Source organism: Cavia porcellus, unplaced genomic scaffold (assembly GCF_034190915.1).
Source record: "Cavia porcellus strain 051 isolate PalLab524CR breed Dunkin Hartley unplaced genomic scaffold, mCavPor4.1 scaffold_9, whole genome shotgun sequence".
Classification (NCBI taxonomy): Eukaryota; Metazoa; Chordata; class Mammalia; order Rodentia; family Caviidae; genus Cavia; species Cavia porcellus.
The window spans coordinates 87,445,857-87,463,124 of NW_026947492.1; the positions used below are offsets into that span (position 1 = coordinate 87,445,857).

Consider the following 17,268-nt stretch of genomic DNA (forward strand, 5'->3'; position numbering starts at 1 on the left):
GAGGAATGAAAAGCAAGTCTGATGTGGCAGGAGGGGTGTGATGGGGTGGTGTCTGTCGCTTGAAGTTGAAGTTGAGAATTTTGTATTTGAAATAACATGGGAGGCCTGTGAAAGATTTTCTGAAAAGGTGACACAATCCAATCTATGTTTTAAAGCATTCTTTTTTGTGGAAAATTGATTACAGACAGCCAAGACAGGAACAGGAAAGCAAATGAGGGATGCTCACTAGAAAGATGTGTGTGGAGCGGGGTGAGTTTTCTTATTATGCTGTGGAAGGAAAGAGAATCAGGAGGTCTTTATGGAATGAGGGGCTGAGGACATGGCCTTGGATTTGATTCAGATATGACATGTACTACACAGAGACACACAGACACACACAGAGACATGCATGCATGCACAGGAACAGAAACTGGAAGAGCATTTGAGGAACAAGGACAAAGGTGACCCCTGATTTTCCAGTTATTTCCTGTGTGTTTAGAGAGGACCATGGATTTTCATTATTGATCCTAGATGTTATTGACCATTTCTCATGAATCATTGTGCACAAGTATTGGTGCATATTTTATTTCTGTTAAGAACAGATTTGTAGATTGAAAACCTTCAAACTTGATGAACTATATTCATTTTTAATAATTTTTCAGAGCATACAAAGGCTATTGTGTTGGTTCCTTTCTCACTGCTGAGACACAATACCTGACACCTGCAAGTTGAAGGAGGAAAAGTTATTTTAGCTCATAGGTTTTAGAAATTTCAGTTCATATTTGGTTGGTCAAAGGCAGGGCAAAATGGCAGAGGGGCATTGCTGAGGAGAAACAGTTCCTGGCATGCCAGGCATGAAACAGTGGGACTTCCTTTTTATCTTTTTATTCAGGCCACAAGCCTATTGTTAGGTGCCACCCACAAGCAGAGTGAGTCTTCCGTCTTCAGTAAATCCATCATTCATACCCAGAATTATGCTAACCCAAATTTGGGCTAATGCAGTTTCCTCCAGTTACCTCTCCAAAGCCCTACTTGCTCCCAGTGCCTGAGGCTTGGGGGAGTGTCTAGACATAAGCCTCAACACTCCTCTCCTGGCTTGCAAAGGTCTCATGCATATCCCTTTACGCAAAATGCAAAATGCAAAATGCTTCTAAGAGTTTCCAAAATCCTAGTAACTTCAGTATTACTGGAAAATCTAAGTCCAAATTCTCTTCTGAGATTTAAGGCAAACTTTTATGTGCAAGCCTCTATAAAAGTGGAAAATTAAACACTTCCAATATATAATGGCATAAGATAAACATTCCCATTCCAAGAAGTTCTAATAAGGAGATACAAAAGAAAGGGACAAAAACAATCCAGCAGGGCAAACATTAAATCCCCAGTTCTGTGTACAGCACCCAGGGTGATCTGTGGCGTGATGTACAGAGCTTTTCTTCCATTTATTGAAGTTTATTGGTACAATTTAGGTACACATATTGACCACATTCATTATAGGAAGTTTGTGCCTGTACGTGATATGTCAGGATTTTTTTCTTTCTTCTTCTTCTTTTTTGCATTCCCATTTTCTCTTCCTTGGAAACTCTCTTCCTCTCCCTGTTCATGAAGCTCTGTTTTCATTTTATCCTTCTTTTCTCAATTTTTCCTTTTCCTACTTTCCTTGCTGTCAGTTGTAGCCTTCAGGGCTTCTCTCTTGGGCCGTCTTTGCTTATTTCTTGTGGCTTTCCTTGGTCAGTCCATATTCCTGGCTTCAACAAACTTCGGGGTTCTCCATGGCACTTTTGCCTTTACATACAGAGCTTTACACACTGCCTTCTCCAAGGCACATTGACTGCCCTCTCAGACCTTCTCTGGAAATCTGTGTGGATGTCAGAAGCTTCCTTGACTCCACAACTCCTGCATTCTGTACGAGTGAAAAACCTGCACCACTTGAATGATGCCAATGTGAGCTGCCAAGTGGAGAATTTCCCAAGTTTCTCTCTGTCTTGCCTGTAAAGGTCAAGTGCTTGTATGGCTGAGCACTGTGAAGCCAGTCCCAAGGAACAATTATCTCGGCTGCTGCCATTGTGAAACTTGCCTTAGAGAATTTCTTCTCAAAGCACAAATTTTCATCTTTTCAATTGTGGGGCTGCCAAGGTTGGAGTCCTGTTGGTTCTGCAGTGCCCTTAGGTCATGTTTTTTAATTGTGCAATTAAAAATTACATGACTTTTTGCTACTAATCTTTTCAGCAATCAGGTTGTTCTCTATTCCGTCTTTGCACGCTACAACTGTACTGGATCTTTCTTTCTGGCCAACCTCAAATATTTCAAAAGACTTGCTCTTGATTTTTAAACTTTGTTCTTGATTGTTGTAGTAGATCTGCCTAAAGCCTCCCAATTGTAGCCATACTACTGTCTCAACATTAGACTGCTTTGAATTTTTTCCACCAAATTAATTAGTCTACTGCACTTAATTATAGTCTCCTGAAAAGTTTCTGGACATGAATAAAATGCAGACAAATTTTCTGCCAGAGCATAACACACATGGCTTGGAATCCAACTGCCAATGGGATCCTTTCCAACTAAAATTGGTTGAACCTGCTCTTTTGGGGCTGTCAGAATTGTGGTCTTCTGAGCTCTGACCCCAGTATCTCTCACCAAGCTCAGCTTGCAGGGTTCTAGGGATGCATTTCCATCAGGGATCTACAGATCTTTACAAACTTCTGTACAACATTTCTGAAGGCTTCTGCACCACAAGTCAGGTAGTATCACAGCAGTGACTCCGCTTTTCTGTCTTAGTTACTTTGTCATTATTGAGATCAAACATCCAATGCTCACAGTTTAGAGGAGGAAAGGCTTATTGTGGCTCACAGTTTGTGAAGGTTTCAGTGCATAATCAGTTGGCTTCAAGAGTGGCATCACAGAGGGGCAGCACAGAAGAGAAACAGTCCATGGCAAGGGAGGCAGGAAGCACTGAGACTTTCTTTTTCCCTTTTTATTTCACTTAGGCTACGAGCCTATTGATTTGTGTCTTGCACACCGGGTTGGGTCTTCCTTCTTCAAAAAGGTCACTAGTCACTCTCAGAAGCCTATCAGTGGACTAACTTAGTATCACACAGCCTTGATCCCATTACCTTCTCAGAGTCCCAACTATGAGTGCATGAGGGTTTGGGGGGCCATCTGGATCTGAGAGGTAACGGTTATGAATGACTTATGAACAGTATCAGAAAATAATCACTAGTAATTGTTTATACTCCCAGATAGGTAAATATCAGAAGTATTTTTAAAAAATGACTTTGAGAACTTTAGAATCAAAATCTGATCATCATTTTAATTATCTTGGATGAGTAAAATCCTAGACATATTTTCCTATTTATTTATTTGGTACTGGAAGGTGAACTCAGGACCTTGTGCTTGACAGGCTGGAACTGTGCCACTGAGCTTTATCCTCAGCTCCGATGCATTTTTCTAACCTGTGGATAATAGTAATTGTAGGATAGTGTAGGAATTTAATGAAGTAGAGCTGTGTAACTTGCTAAGCATTATTCCTTCTATATTGGAAGAAATCAATAATAGCAACATTTTCAAATACCCGTTATTGAAAGCAGTGTGAAGATTCCTTAAGAAAATAAAGCTAGAAATTCCATTTGATCCACTATTCATCTTCTATGTATCGTCTTCAAAGAGTTAAAGATACCATGTCACAGTGGTCCGTGCGTACCCATGTCTATATTAGTAGAGCTCCTAACAGCTACATATTGGGAGTCAGCAGTATGTCCATCAAGAGGTGAATGAAACAGTGTAGTATTGCTCCACCAGAAAGAAGGAAAAATTTGAATAATTTGTAGGAAAATTGATGCAACTTGAGACAATAATGTTAAGTGAAATAAGTCAGATATACAAGCTCAAGTAGCACATGGTTTCTCTTAGGTAAGAGGCTCAAAACATAAATAAACCACACAGTAAAGGATAAATAATAGGAATTAGAGAGTTCTTTTGAGAACAGGAAAGAGACAATGAGAGGAATGGGGCATGGGAGATAACAAAATAATTAAGATGTGTTAAACACAGGCAAGTGAAAAACTCTTGAAATTTTTGTACCTTATTCATGTGTCTCCTGTGATCAGATTATTGCTTGTAATTTCATAAAACTAAATACATTAATATTTTAGGAGGAGGATAGATTGGAGGAGACTCCTACATTTTCCTCAGTTGAGGGAAAAGTGTTCCAAAGTCTGCCTGAAGGGCAGTGGAGATAGGTAAGGAGAGAGAGAGAGAGAGAGAGAGAGAGAGAGAGAGCCTGAGAGTGACTGGGTAGCAAATGAGTAGCAACTGAAGATAAATAGCCAGGAGAGAAAGCTGTGCATCCTAAAATGTCATGGTGTGCAGACACATCAGACAAGACAGACAAAGCATTTGGAAGGATTCTGAAAGGCAAAGAATCAGTTGCAGATTTCTGAGTTGGTGTCCAACTCAGAGGCTGAGTCTCAGTTTTAAGAATGATGAACACCAGCTGGAGTGAAATATTCTAGAACTGGACTAGGGTGAGGACTGCACAGCTGTGTAAGTTACTGAAGTATCATCAGACTTTCTATTTGCAATAGATAGATTTTATAGCATGTAAATTGGACCTAAATAAAAGTGTTTAAGGACACAACTATGGTGGCCAGCACACGAGTCAGATTTGCCTTCCATTTGGCTATGATGGTACATTGCATGACTCTGCTGTTTTCACCCATCCATTGATTCCACCTCTAATTCACAGACTTCTGTCTGCCCATATGTCCACCCATCCTATAAGTCATCATCCACACCACCATCCCTGTGAATGGAGGTTTTGATTAAGAGTAATGAATTAGACAGGAAATGTAGTGTAAAGAACTTAGAGTGATTAAAGTTATGCTTCTTAAGATTTGGCAGAGAGGGGAAGAGAGAGATAGATAGACATAGAGAGAGAGTGAGAGAGACAGAGACAGAGGCAAAAAGAATTTTTTTGAAAATGAGAATTTACCTTATAGGCTGTTTGAATATGTGAATTTAAAAATGATATTGTCTTCATCCTTTAGCTAGATACTCAGAATCTGTTGTTCTAGGGAATAGAAAACATTGATTAAAAGTTCTGGCTTCAGTCAGATTTAGGTCATGACTTTCCGTGCCTTACACAAATGCAGTAGCATCTTTGAACTTCAATTTCTCCATGTGTAAAACAGGGTTGATAATTCTGCTATGTAGAGTTGCTAACAAAATGAAATGGGATAACACATGGAAAACACTTAGCTGATCACCAGGCTCATAGCACGTGCTCAGTAAATGTTAATTATGACAGTTACTATACCCGTGCCAGACTACTTAAGATTCTCCCAGTTCATCATTTTTTTTTTTGGCAAAGATTAAAACTGAGTTCTCCCCATGAGGATCTGTGTCCTGCCCCTTTTCAAGTTTCTATATAACATAATTTTGTGTCCTAAAGAAATGATTTTTCTGTGTCTGAAACACTTGAGAACATTTGTCCTGCTTGTATTTCACTCCATATAGATTGCCTAGTTTTGATGTCACCCCACATGCAACTTAGCTCTTCTTAGAGTTTGTAAGATAGCTGTGGGCAGGGGTATTTTAAATACCTTTGCATTTCTGGATGCCTGTCTGAAAATTGGGTACCTATTTAATCCTTGCTGGATGGTTGCTCCCTCAACCTTGTGCTAAGGTGACCCTGAATAAATACTGCAAACGGTGGCCTGCATTATTTAAACAGACAGTTATTGTGGCACAGTGGTGAGACTCTTGGCATTAGGGTTGGTTTGTCCCTTGGCCCTTCCCTGACTTAAAGATAAAATTTTCCCTATTCCTTGCATTGTGAGTGGACAGGGCACATGCTTGATAGAAGGATGTACATTGGAAAATCTTATATTTTTCTTACAGTAAATTAAAATATTTAAACCATTTTATTTTAATTGGCAATAATTGTGCATGTTTAAGGGTTATAATGTGAATGCTTTGAGATGTTTACAATGGTGTTTGGAAAGTTTTACCTGTGCTGTCAGATGCATGTAGTAAGAAAAGTTCAAGTCACCCAGAAACAATGAGAAATACAGCATAGAGCACATATGAGAAAAGATGAACCTGTGACACTGGTTCCAGTCTCATGATGAGTAGAAACATGACAGCTACTTATCTATCAGTTTTGAGGTAGCCCTTGAAGCACAGGCTCTTCGGTCAAAGGGAGCTCTGGTGCCTAAAATCATTCCTGGAGTGAAAAAACCTCGCTGTCTTGCTCCTTGAACCTTTGTAGAAGTGTTATCAAGTGCCAGAGGCTTTGGATTGCTAACAAGTTAACCTCTTAGTCCTCTTGTTACTGGGGCAATCAGCAGTTAGCAGTTCACAGACATGAGGCTGGGTGTAACACCACATCCACCAGGGATGTGTATTTCCCAGCAGTCCAGGAGATGGCTACATTTCCCGCTTTTTAACAGCTGAGTTTTGCTGCGGTAGAAGGGTATGACGTACTGGGGGTAGACAGAGATTGCGCTTAGCCAGACCTGATTGAAAACCCTGGCATTGCTGTGAGGTGGGTGTTGGTTAATATGAGGGCTGGAGCATCCCTTTTCTTACCTCGAAATTATAGCATTATTGTTCTGAACTTCATCATTACTGAACTAGCATGGCTGTCCTCCCCACTGTGGGCACTGTTTACTGATGAGACTCTGGATACATGTGTAGCTGGAGCTGTTCCAGTGGTTTCTGTGCATCAGTGTAATTAACTTTCTCAGTGACATTAATAAGGTGTATTATGCTAGTATTATCCTCATCTAAAACTTCCAGTATTGGTAATATTTAATAAAATGTATTTTAATCTTCCAGATTAAATGTAACCTAAGTGTGGTTGGTTTAAAATTCTATTTCAAAGACAAAAGCATCCTAGAATCTCATAGTTGAAATGAATTAACTTTGAAAGTTTGTCTAGTCCAGAGATTTCTGTATTTTCTAAACCCCAAATTGTTGTTCCCATGATCCACATGTCAAAAATATAGAAACAGCTATCCTATTGAATTGGGATAGGGGGCTTGAACTCTGTGTAACAATTTATCTGTGCCCAGAGCTCTGAGGAACATGCACTGAAAATCATTGATTTTCTTCATTTCCCAGGATATATACCTAGATAAACAAAGTGATTTCTAATATTTCTCAGGTGCAGACTCTGAATTGCAAATTATATATCTTGATTCCTAAATCTAGTTGTTTCTATGAGACCACAGTGTGTGATTCTACATAATAACTATTATTTACTAAGATTTACTGACTCCAAGGTGATAAAATACCTTTGGATATTTTATACTGAAACTTTGAAGCTTTTGTAGTAGATCTAACCTGTTCCTCCTAGATCTCCCCAAAGTGCTGTATGATATGTACACAATTTCTTTTTGGAAATTTGATAGGATAGGTGTAGGGTTAGGTCTGTGATTAGGGTTAGGGCAGTAGGGTAAGAGGGGAAAATTAGAGGCACAAAATCTGAAAAATTCTGATTGCACTAAAACAAGTAAGTAAACCGGGTTTGGCATTTGTCCTGAGGAGACGTTTAGTCCTGTGTGTTTTGGGGTATGGCTTCTGATGGACCCAGTGACAAGACTGCATACCATACACCTAGTGGGAATGGCTTCACTAAGAACCTTGAAGCATAAACCTCTCTGAAGATGAATTAGGAGAAAAATCACTGTGTGAGGGAAGACCTGTCTGTCAGCCTTAAATCTAGACTGTGGTCTACCAGGGAAAATATCCACTCCCAAAAGGTTAGCTCTACAATTTATTCTTGGTTAATTCTCATCCTCAAAGTGAAAATGCAGTTTATAGTAATATTAGTTTGGTAATTCCCCCAGGGAACTGAGGGGACCAAGTGCAAATACTATCTGAGGAAATGCAATTTAAAACCTCAAGTAATTGTCCCAGATTAAATTCCAAATGATATGAGGTTTCAATTAAAAGAATTACTCAAGCCAAGAGGAACATGGATAGATAGCAGCAGCCTCAGAGGCTCTCTGAGAAACCGCACTTGAAATCCAGGAATTGTGCCAGGTAGGATGTCCTAGACAAGGGGGGATATTCTTTGCCGACCCAAGAATGAACTAAATTAAGAGAAACCAACTAGAAACGCAATGCCGGTGATACAGCAGGAACAGATAAGGTCTCAGCACCGAAGCCAGACCTCGCGCCACTGGAAACTGAGATCTGAATTTCCTGCAGCCACTGTTGGGTCCCGGATGGCACAGCAGGGAGAGAGGTGCGAAAGCTTGGAGAGTGGGAAGCATTGGAGTTGGGAGCGGGTCTGGCTGGGTGCTCTGCACTGACTTGTGGTGAGTGAGCGGATCGGGACCCTTCCATAGAGAAGGAGGCTTCAGCAGAGGACACACTCGAACCGGGCAGTCTTCTCTGAACAAGACGCTGTAGTGACTTCAGTAACATATCCCCCTCTCAAGCAGGATTGGTGGGGAGTGCCTGGCTTGCGAGACACCGCTGGCTGAGATTCAGTAGGCTAGCCCAACCCAGGTCCTAGCACCTGGAGGTGCACCCTAGTGGTGAAGCCTTCAGTAGGTTGACCTGGAAGGGCGGGCCTGGCATAGACTGCCCAAGTCTGTGTCTCCCTGGTGCGCTGCAGTGGGTGGGAACACCTAGCCAGCACAATTCTAAGAGACTGTGGCTGACAGGGAAAGAAGCTGGGCCTCCTATATATGCTTATATATAAGGAACAAAGAATATGGGAAGAGGGAGCAACAAGAGAGGGTCCTCGGCCCCCAATCCTAAGAAACATGCAATAGCAGACACGGCACCAATAGACATAAAGCGCTATCTCCAGAGCCTCATAGACAAATTTAGGAATGAATTATTAATGACCTGAAGCAAGACATAAGCAGAATAGTTAGAGAAATGCTAAGCACCGCCTAAAAGAAAACAGATGGTGGAATGGAAGAACAGAAAAAAAGGGGAGAATTGTTTGATGGAGAAAAGAGAGAAAATATAGAATATGTGAAGCAGGTTCAAAGAGATTACCAGGAAACTAAAAACTCTATCGAAAACTGGCATAACAGCTTGAAAGAAACTAAGGATAGATTATCTGAACTGGAGGGCAGATTTGTAATATGGGAGCATGAAATGAAAAACTTCTTAAAAAAAAACAAAAAAATATCAACAATACAAAAACTATAAGATGATAAGAGGATCTATAACTTAAGAATTAAGAACATAAGAGAAGTGGGAACACAAACAAATGGACTACAAAAGCTATTCACAGAAATAATCCCAGAGAATTTCCCTAATTTAGCAAATGGTAAAGATACTCAGATATATGAGGCATAGAGGACTCCAGCCACCTACAACCCAAACAGAGCTATACCCAGGCATATAATAATCAAAATTCCAGAAATCTAATTTTAGAACAGAATATTAAAAGTCATCAGAGACAAGAAATGGATCACTTACAAGGGAACACCCATCAGAATTACAGCAGACTTCTTGGCACAAACCATCAAATCATGAAGAGCATAGGGGGAAATAATTCAAGCTTTGAAAGATAATAACCTCCAGCCAAGATTGATATATCCTGCACAACTGTCCCTAGAAATTGATGGAAAAACGAGGTGCTTCCAGGATAAAGAAGAACTGGGGGAATTTGCAACCACTACTTCAACTCTACAGAAAATACTGCAGGATAGTCTAAAAAAGGAAAATACCAAGATTCCAGAAATAGTGGCAGAGAGGCCACAATGAATGGAGCAGAAAACAAAATGAAGAAGACAAACTGACAACAAACGACAGAAAAAGAGCTCAACAGAAATGAGGCAGAGAAGATTGGAAGGTAGGAACAGCTATTTTGGAGAAAACAAGACATCATAATAGGTAGTGCTGATTTAGTATCATCTTGTATTGAAGTCCCATCAAACTTGTGTTCTACTGTCTCCGTTGGTCTTAAAAGGTTGTATCTTATTGGATTTTATTATATATGATAATATAAGCAAAAACTTTTATAGACAAGGTAGAAACCATTGTTCATTTTTTGTTAATTGGTCCTAAATATCCTGTAATAATGTCATTCTCTTGAATGGTTTTATAATGTCTTGATATGTTTGGTGCTACAGTATATGAAGTTATACTAAAAATTTCAAGGAAAGAGACACTATGGTAACTATTTTTATGTCAGGATATCTTGTGGCGAAACACTATTTTGCTCAAATGGTTATGATTTGACCTGTGCTGTTCTGTTGTTATGCCCTCTTTTATCTCAATCCCCTTTTTTTGAATTATTTACTTTTTTCTTTTTATTTTTTTCATTAAAGGGAAACATTATAGTAACCTACTTTGATTTCCTATTAACTTGATTTGAAATCCTGTATTGCCCTCACGATCTTGTTTTGACTGATTTTCCTCTTTTCTGCTTTGCTTGATAGTACCAAGTTTGAAAGTATAGGCATAACTGTGAAGACAATAAGAATCATTATGATGCCCATTCCAGTTGACTATTATTTTCTTTTAAAATCCTGTAATGTCTCCAATGCTTTGGTTTTATTCTTTACTGTTTAGTTCAATTCTATTATAACTGCCAATTCTTCTTAAAATAGCAAGAGGCAGTATGGTAACCATTGTTGATCACCTTATATTTTGTTTTTACATTATCTATTATGTCCATCCTTTTGATTTGACTGACTGTGTTCTGATTTGTTGCATTTGGTTTTACTCTCTTCAAAAAAAGTAATAAGAACTGTGGGAGTAATAAAACCCAAAATGTGTAATTGTCATTGTACAAAAGAAAAGAAAGTGCTCTAAAGGTTATAACTGCATATATGTTTAAGTGTATAAGATAGATATCCATATTACTGAGAGTTTTTTGGATCATTGAACAAAACTGTTTACACTCTCACTGTTTGAAAGTCCACTTTATATGCTTCAATAATGTAACGTGAACAACTATTTCTAAGATGAGAATATGTAATCTATTTACTAGTGATTTCTTACTGTTTATTTTTTAAAATTTGTATTACTTGTAAAGAAAAGTTACTCAAAACATAAAAGCATCTTGTGTGACACTTAGCATAAACAACAAAGTAAACGATTATGTGTATTCAAAATTGAAAATATTGGAATTATTCATGTAAAATATGCATGTGTAAAGTGTTTAAAAGAAATAAAATCTAGTACACTTAAAAGATGAAGGAATAAGGGAGTATCAAATTAGTTCAAGCAGGTTAAAAAAGAATTAAACGGTAATCTAGAAAATGAAAATATAGTAAGTGAAATTCCACCAACATCAATGACTAAAACAGAATGTGGCACAGCTCAAGGAAGAAATAATAACTGAGAGACATATCTAGAAGTCACGAAGTTCAGCCTAGAGAGGAGAATATATGTATTATATGAAAGCAAATCTAACCATCAGGAAGATGCACTCACAGAGACAATGTTTGAAGAAAGAATATTTGATAATTTTTTTAAATGACGAAAGAGTTCCTCAATACTACGACTCAGGAATTAAAGAAACTTTAAATAAAATAAATGCACAGGTATAAACCTTAAAGTAAAACTAAACAGTATAAACTAAATCAGTCAAACAACCAATCTACCAGTCCAACAACTAACCAACCAATCGAACAAAGAACTAACCAGTAAACCAACCAGCCAACCAAACCAACCAGTCAAGCAACCAACCAGCCAAACAAACAAAAACTCGATCTTTAAAGCACACAGAAAGAAAAGAGGTAGCTACACATCAAGGAATTAGACTGGCAACTGAAAACTCACTAATGATCAATAGAAATTATAAGGAATGAAATAATATCTTAAATATTGAGTTGTTGTCAATAAATGTTAAGATAGAAAAACTATATGCAGTAAAACTTTTTAAAGTATGAGGATAGTCTATGGAAATATTTAGATGAATTAAAATCTAGTACAGTAACTGTTAAAAAATTTGCACTAAAGGAACCTTCGAAGGAATACTTAGGAAGAAAAAGAATTATTCTTAAGGGAATGGCAGGAATTCTGCAAGGAATATTGAGCAAAAAAAGTTAAATATGTGCTTTAAAAAGATTCCCCTGGAAATATGTTTAACTATGTCTGTAGCAATCTTGTTTACAATTCAAAATGTGAAAATAACTCAAAATAAATTGTGGAATCTGCATACTATGGAATAGTATACAACGTTGACAACTGATTCCTTAGTCATTGACTTGGATGAATAGAACAAAGCACACCATATAGACTGGCACAATATAGTTTTATTTCTGTGGACATTAAAATGTTCAAAGCTAAGTGATATTTGTTTGAGGACAAGCACTTGTGTATGGCTAAATAATAGATATGTGAAAGGGAGAAATCAACACAAAATCCAATGCTTGTCTCTGGTGGCTGCTTATCTCTGGTGGAGAAGGATTCATTGGATATAATGAAGTGTTACTGATAGTATTGTCATTTTATTTTATATATTTTTATCTTTTGTGTGTATTGTAACTTTTATGAGAAAACAGTTATAAAGATTAATTATGTAAGAAGGTAATAGGAAAAGGATTTGGGAGCAACATAGGTAACAGCCTTCTGGTAGGAACAACCTTACCAGTCTGAGTATCCAGGAAAAAGAACCCTTAATCCATGAGGCAGTCTAAAGTGTCCTGTCTCTCTTTTCCATCTTTACCCACCCCAGCTTTGCACACTGCTAACCTGTGTGTTCATGCACTGTGACAGGTAGTGACAAATGTTTTGTGTTTTGTTATCTGGAGGTCTTCTATTTCCTCCTTTCCTGATGTAAAATTTTGTGTGCATCTTACAGGTCATAACTTCTGCATGGAAACGCCTAATTGTGGTGAAAACTCAGAGTGCAAAAACTGGAATACGAAAGCGACTTATGAGTGCAAGAGTGGTTACATCTCTGTCCAAGGAGACTCCGACTACTGTGAAGGTAAGGAGGAGGAACAGGCTCCTGAGAGATGGGATAAAGACTGACAGCCATCACTGTCCTCTGTTCCTGGGGGCTCTTACAAACACCCTGTGTTACTCCAGGTGCTCTGCTCTCTGGCTTTATCCGGGCTTTCTCACCTGAGAGAACAAGGTCCTGGAAGCTGGTGAGGAATGCAGGGGCTCAGCACATCCCATGTTGCACTGTGTCTTCTGACCAGAATGATCCTCACATGTGGCTTCCACTTTCAATTTTGAGGAGACTGCCATCTCCAAGTTGAGTTATGTACTGTGTGCTGGATTCTCTTCTGATAGCGTTTGGCATTTGTTTAATCCCAGCTGTCATCTTTTTCAGGTATCAAGGTCAGGGTTTTTTCAGTTGGATTTCTTAGTGACTGTTTCGTGTGCTGCCGATTACAGATCTTTAAGAATCGCAGTGATAGCACTCATGAGTTTGGCTCCTGGTCTCAGACCTAATCACTGGGTTTCTGTGGTGCAGTTTTCTACTCCACAGTGCAGAGCAACTCCTCTGTTGCATGTGAACAGTTCTTTCTAAACTCAGCTTGGTGGTGGGTGCCATGTGCCCTGCTCCTTTAATATGGCAGAGATGTGGCTTAGCTCTTCCTGTGTAGGGGTGCTGCTGCAATACCTGAGCCCACCCTTTCCTGAGGTGCCCTCTGGCTCTCCCCTGTCAGATTAGAGAACTTCTACCAGGCAAGGGGATGACTGGACACTTTTCCTGTCCCAGTTCCTATCATTGCGGTCATTCCTTTTACTGTCACTAATTAAATACTAAGCCATGGTGATCTGGTAATTGGGGAGACAGCTTTCTTGAGTTAAGGAATCTGGCCACTGCTCCACAAGTATTTGATTCTGAAGTTGGTATTGAGAGTTCCCAAGGTAAGGATAACAGTGGTCTCTGCCCGTAAGAGTAAGTAAACTCCTTTCCATTCTTCACTTCTACATCATTTCTCCTCAGTTAACTTTTTGGGTTTGGCTAAAGATTAGCACTTGTAGAGGAAATGTATCTGTTTGCTTCCAGGGTTGGTAGTTGTTGGTTTCATAACTTCAGGAATGCCTGTTAATTTATACTTCCCTTTTAATTAGCAGTACTCTAACATTTTTACTTTTCCTTCCATTACCCTTTTGTCCTTTTGCTTACTTTCTAGATTTGAAGTTGATTAGAGAATGGAGCTGCTCTTTGACCATGAACCTTTTTATCTACCTTTAGTATCATGTTACTGATTTGTTAATTTGGGGGAAGTGGATTATAACTTTGAATACTTCACATTAAAGTCTATTTTTAAAATTTTACCTTATACAGTTTTCTAGCAGAAAATTTAAGTCATTAAAAGAAAAATTAAATTATGAGCAGTCTGCCCTCTTCTCACCATGGAAAAACTGGTACAAGGCAAGGTCCTATAAATTAAAAAGCTTACTTTCCTGCTGTCTTCTTTTTGTAGAGATGGATTCTGAACAATTAAAATACTGATATCAAGAAGCTGGAAATAATTTGGATCTTGCTTCCATGAACACTGGCAGCCCTTTTAGCTGTCCTGTGGACTCAGTGCACCCCCATTCCTGGCCCTCCTGACCAGGGAGACCTGGAAGAATGGGGGGGGGGGCAATTGCTGACCTTAATTCTCTTTGCTTCTGTCCTCCTCCATGCCATTCCTTTTCCCCCTTGGACTCAGCTCTAAGAGCAGCCCCCTGTGACATTAAACTTGCCAGTGCGGGAGCCCTTGTGAAACTTTGCTGAGTGGGCTTAGGTCTGAGTCACTCTTCTTGCACAAGCTCCCACTTAGCTCAGCATCTTCACTGGGCCTTGGGCAATGTGGATCTTGGTGCTTCCTTGGGTAATGGTGATGGGCGTGGGCATCAGTCATCTCTCCATTTTCTTGGAGACTTTCCACAATTCCTAGTACACTTGTTCATGGTAGGCTCCTAAGGAGAAATGGCTGAATGACTGGGATCATCTAGTGTTCAGAGCTCAGAGAGGAAAGCAATGTTGATCCCCAGGGGAAGTGGCCCTGAGAACAAAATGGAGCCAGCCTTGCCAGTGGGAACAGATGCCTCCTCCTTTAGCCCACCATTTGGAGCATGTCCCCTGATTGCATGGTGGCTGCTGTAGTCACAGTTGTGTGAGACCTAGCAGCATCCAAGCAAGAAAGGAAGTAAGGAGTGGGAAGCATAAATCTTTCTATGTGGAGTTCTGTCTTTATGTTGCAAGAGTTTTCTGGTGAGAGAGGCTCCCCAGCCCCACCTCTACCATGCACAGAAAGCTTGGCCTGTCTTAGTTTTAAGATCTTGATTAAATCCCTGTGTACACTGCACTGTTAGACCAGTGTTGGGGAAAAGGAAGGAAATGACCACTACTGGCTTGAGCTAACTCATCATGCTGCAGAGCTCTTGGAGTAGTTTGTCTTTTTTGATACCAAGTGATCTTTGGCCTCTGTTTGAACCAAATAAGGAGGCAGCAACAGAGAAGGTTAGGAGTGGCTTTGGGGGGGGGAGGAAGTAGTATTACCTTACATTTTTAATGGTTAATGTGAATTTGTGACCATTTTCCTAGCTCTGTTTTAAGAAATGTCCACTGGAGCAATCTGTCAGACAAGTTTAGAAGTACGTACCGAAGCCTGGTCTTACTGGCTCATCCTAACCTAGAGAGAACTAGATAGTTCAGAAACTGCTTCATACAAGCTACTTTTTACCCTGTGTGAATGGAGTGAAAATGGCCCATGTTATTAAACCCCAATGAACAAGACTGGCTTGCAAATTAAAACAAAACATTACCCACCTTGTCCAGGCCATCTTGAAAAGCGTATTTGGGCTGTTCGTGCAAGAAGAAGCAAATGGGCTTTCAACTTTCTTAAGTTCCTAGGGTAGTTGCAGAGCTGTGGTGTATTAAGGGCTCCTGCTCCGCAGAGATTATTGTAGAAACTGCTGGAGAGGAGCTAGTGGAGCTCCTGGCCAATCAATGAGAAATAATAAGACCTTTTGTCGGCGATGATACAATTCACAGGAGATTGCTTCTTTTTACCCTTGCAATTCCAGCTGAAACTTCCCCTATTTTGAAGATGATCTTAGTTGGATTTCAGTATTTCAGGAACGTGATAAGCAGAAGCATTTTCTCTGTGTGATGACATTTTCAACCACCTGGTCTTAAACAGCTTCTTACCCATTATTTTAGATTAGAAGTAACCTCCAGGGAAAGTACAGCAACTGGGTCCTATTGGTGGTCTTTCTTCTTGAATTTGGAGACTGAAAATATAGTCTTATAAACTGTGTCTCCCTGCAGTAAGAAGTTATTTTGATGAATGAAGAATACTGTGATATCCTCTCACTCTAGACTCTGCCATGTATATTCAGTACGACGAGTAGCCTCGAATGCTAAGTCCTCTACCTGCAGAGTGTTGTGAATTTTTCACATACCTTTTACATGGTGTACTTTCTGATGGTTAAATAAATCTCTGAAGAAATTGGCAGCATTGGGTCATTAAGACCCATTAAGACCCAGTGAAGATAAACCTCAGTGTATTTTTACTCCAGGCCTTATGCTTTGACTAGGCTTTTGGAAAGCCTCCCACCACTCATACTTTTCCAGTATCACATTGCTGTTCAAAATATTTGCTGCCTCCTCATTTTGTTCTGCAGCTGGTGTGGTCAGAGGAATATAAGTGGGTGTGACCGTGTCACTGTCACTTCAGAGTAAACATGCTAAAAACTTTTGCAGTACTCTACCTCATTTTCTTTTCTATCTGGCATAAAACCTGACTGTGTTCAAGATCAAAACTTTTCTTTTAGCCAGTGTTCCAGAATGAAGATGACATGAAGCCAGTGACAGCTGACAGGTGATGGACATATGACATGAGAGAAAAATAATCCTGTATACCCAGGAACCTCAGTTTTTGGAGCTAATGCTGAAGGGCGTTTTCCTATTACCTCTGCCTGTCTCTGCTCAGTTTACTGATATGTCCTTCTGACTGAGCTCATGCAAACCTCGTGTGGTTTGAAGAATCTGTTCTCACAACCAAAAGCAAATTGTATCCCAGTGAATGTTGAATGTCTCCAGAGGTACAGAGCATTTGGATGTTCGAAGCCTGCACTGGCTCTGCTGTCAGAAGATAGATTTCTTAAACACCTCACTTGTAAATTAGTGCTTTGTTATGTCAAATCCAACTTGGAAGTTGGATTTCCCAATTAGTGTTATCATGAGACAGTATATGTCTAAAATTCAGGAAACTGTCTTCTATTTACTAACCATTCACCGTTATCATTACCATCATGTTTAATTGTTTAAAAGATGATGACAGTCTTTTTTGAAATTGGTGTCCTCTGTGAAGTCAGTCCTTTGAGAAAGTGGTCTTCCCATGGTTTTCTGGG

General features: G+C 39.5%; 1 pseudogene; it reads left to right on the top strand.

Annotated features, from left to right (window-relative positions):
- LOC100728572 (protein kinase C-binding protein NELL1-like) overlaps positions 1–17,268 on the top strand; it is a 609,835-nt pseudogene that overhangs the window by 241,025 nt on the left and 351,542 nt on the right.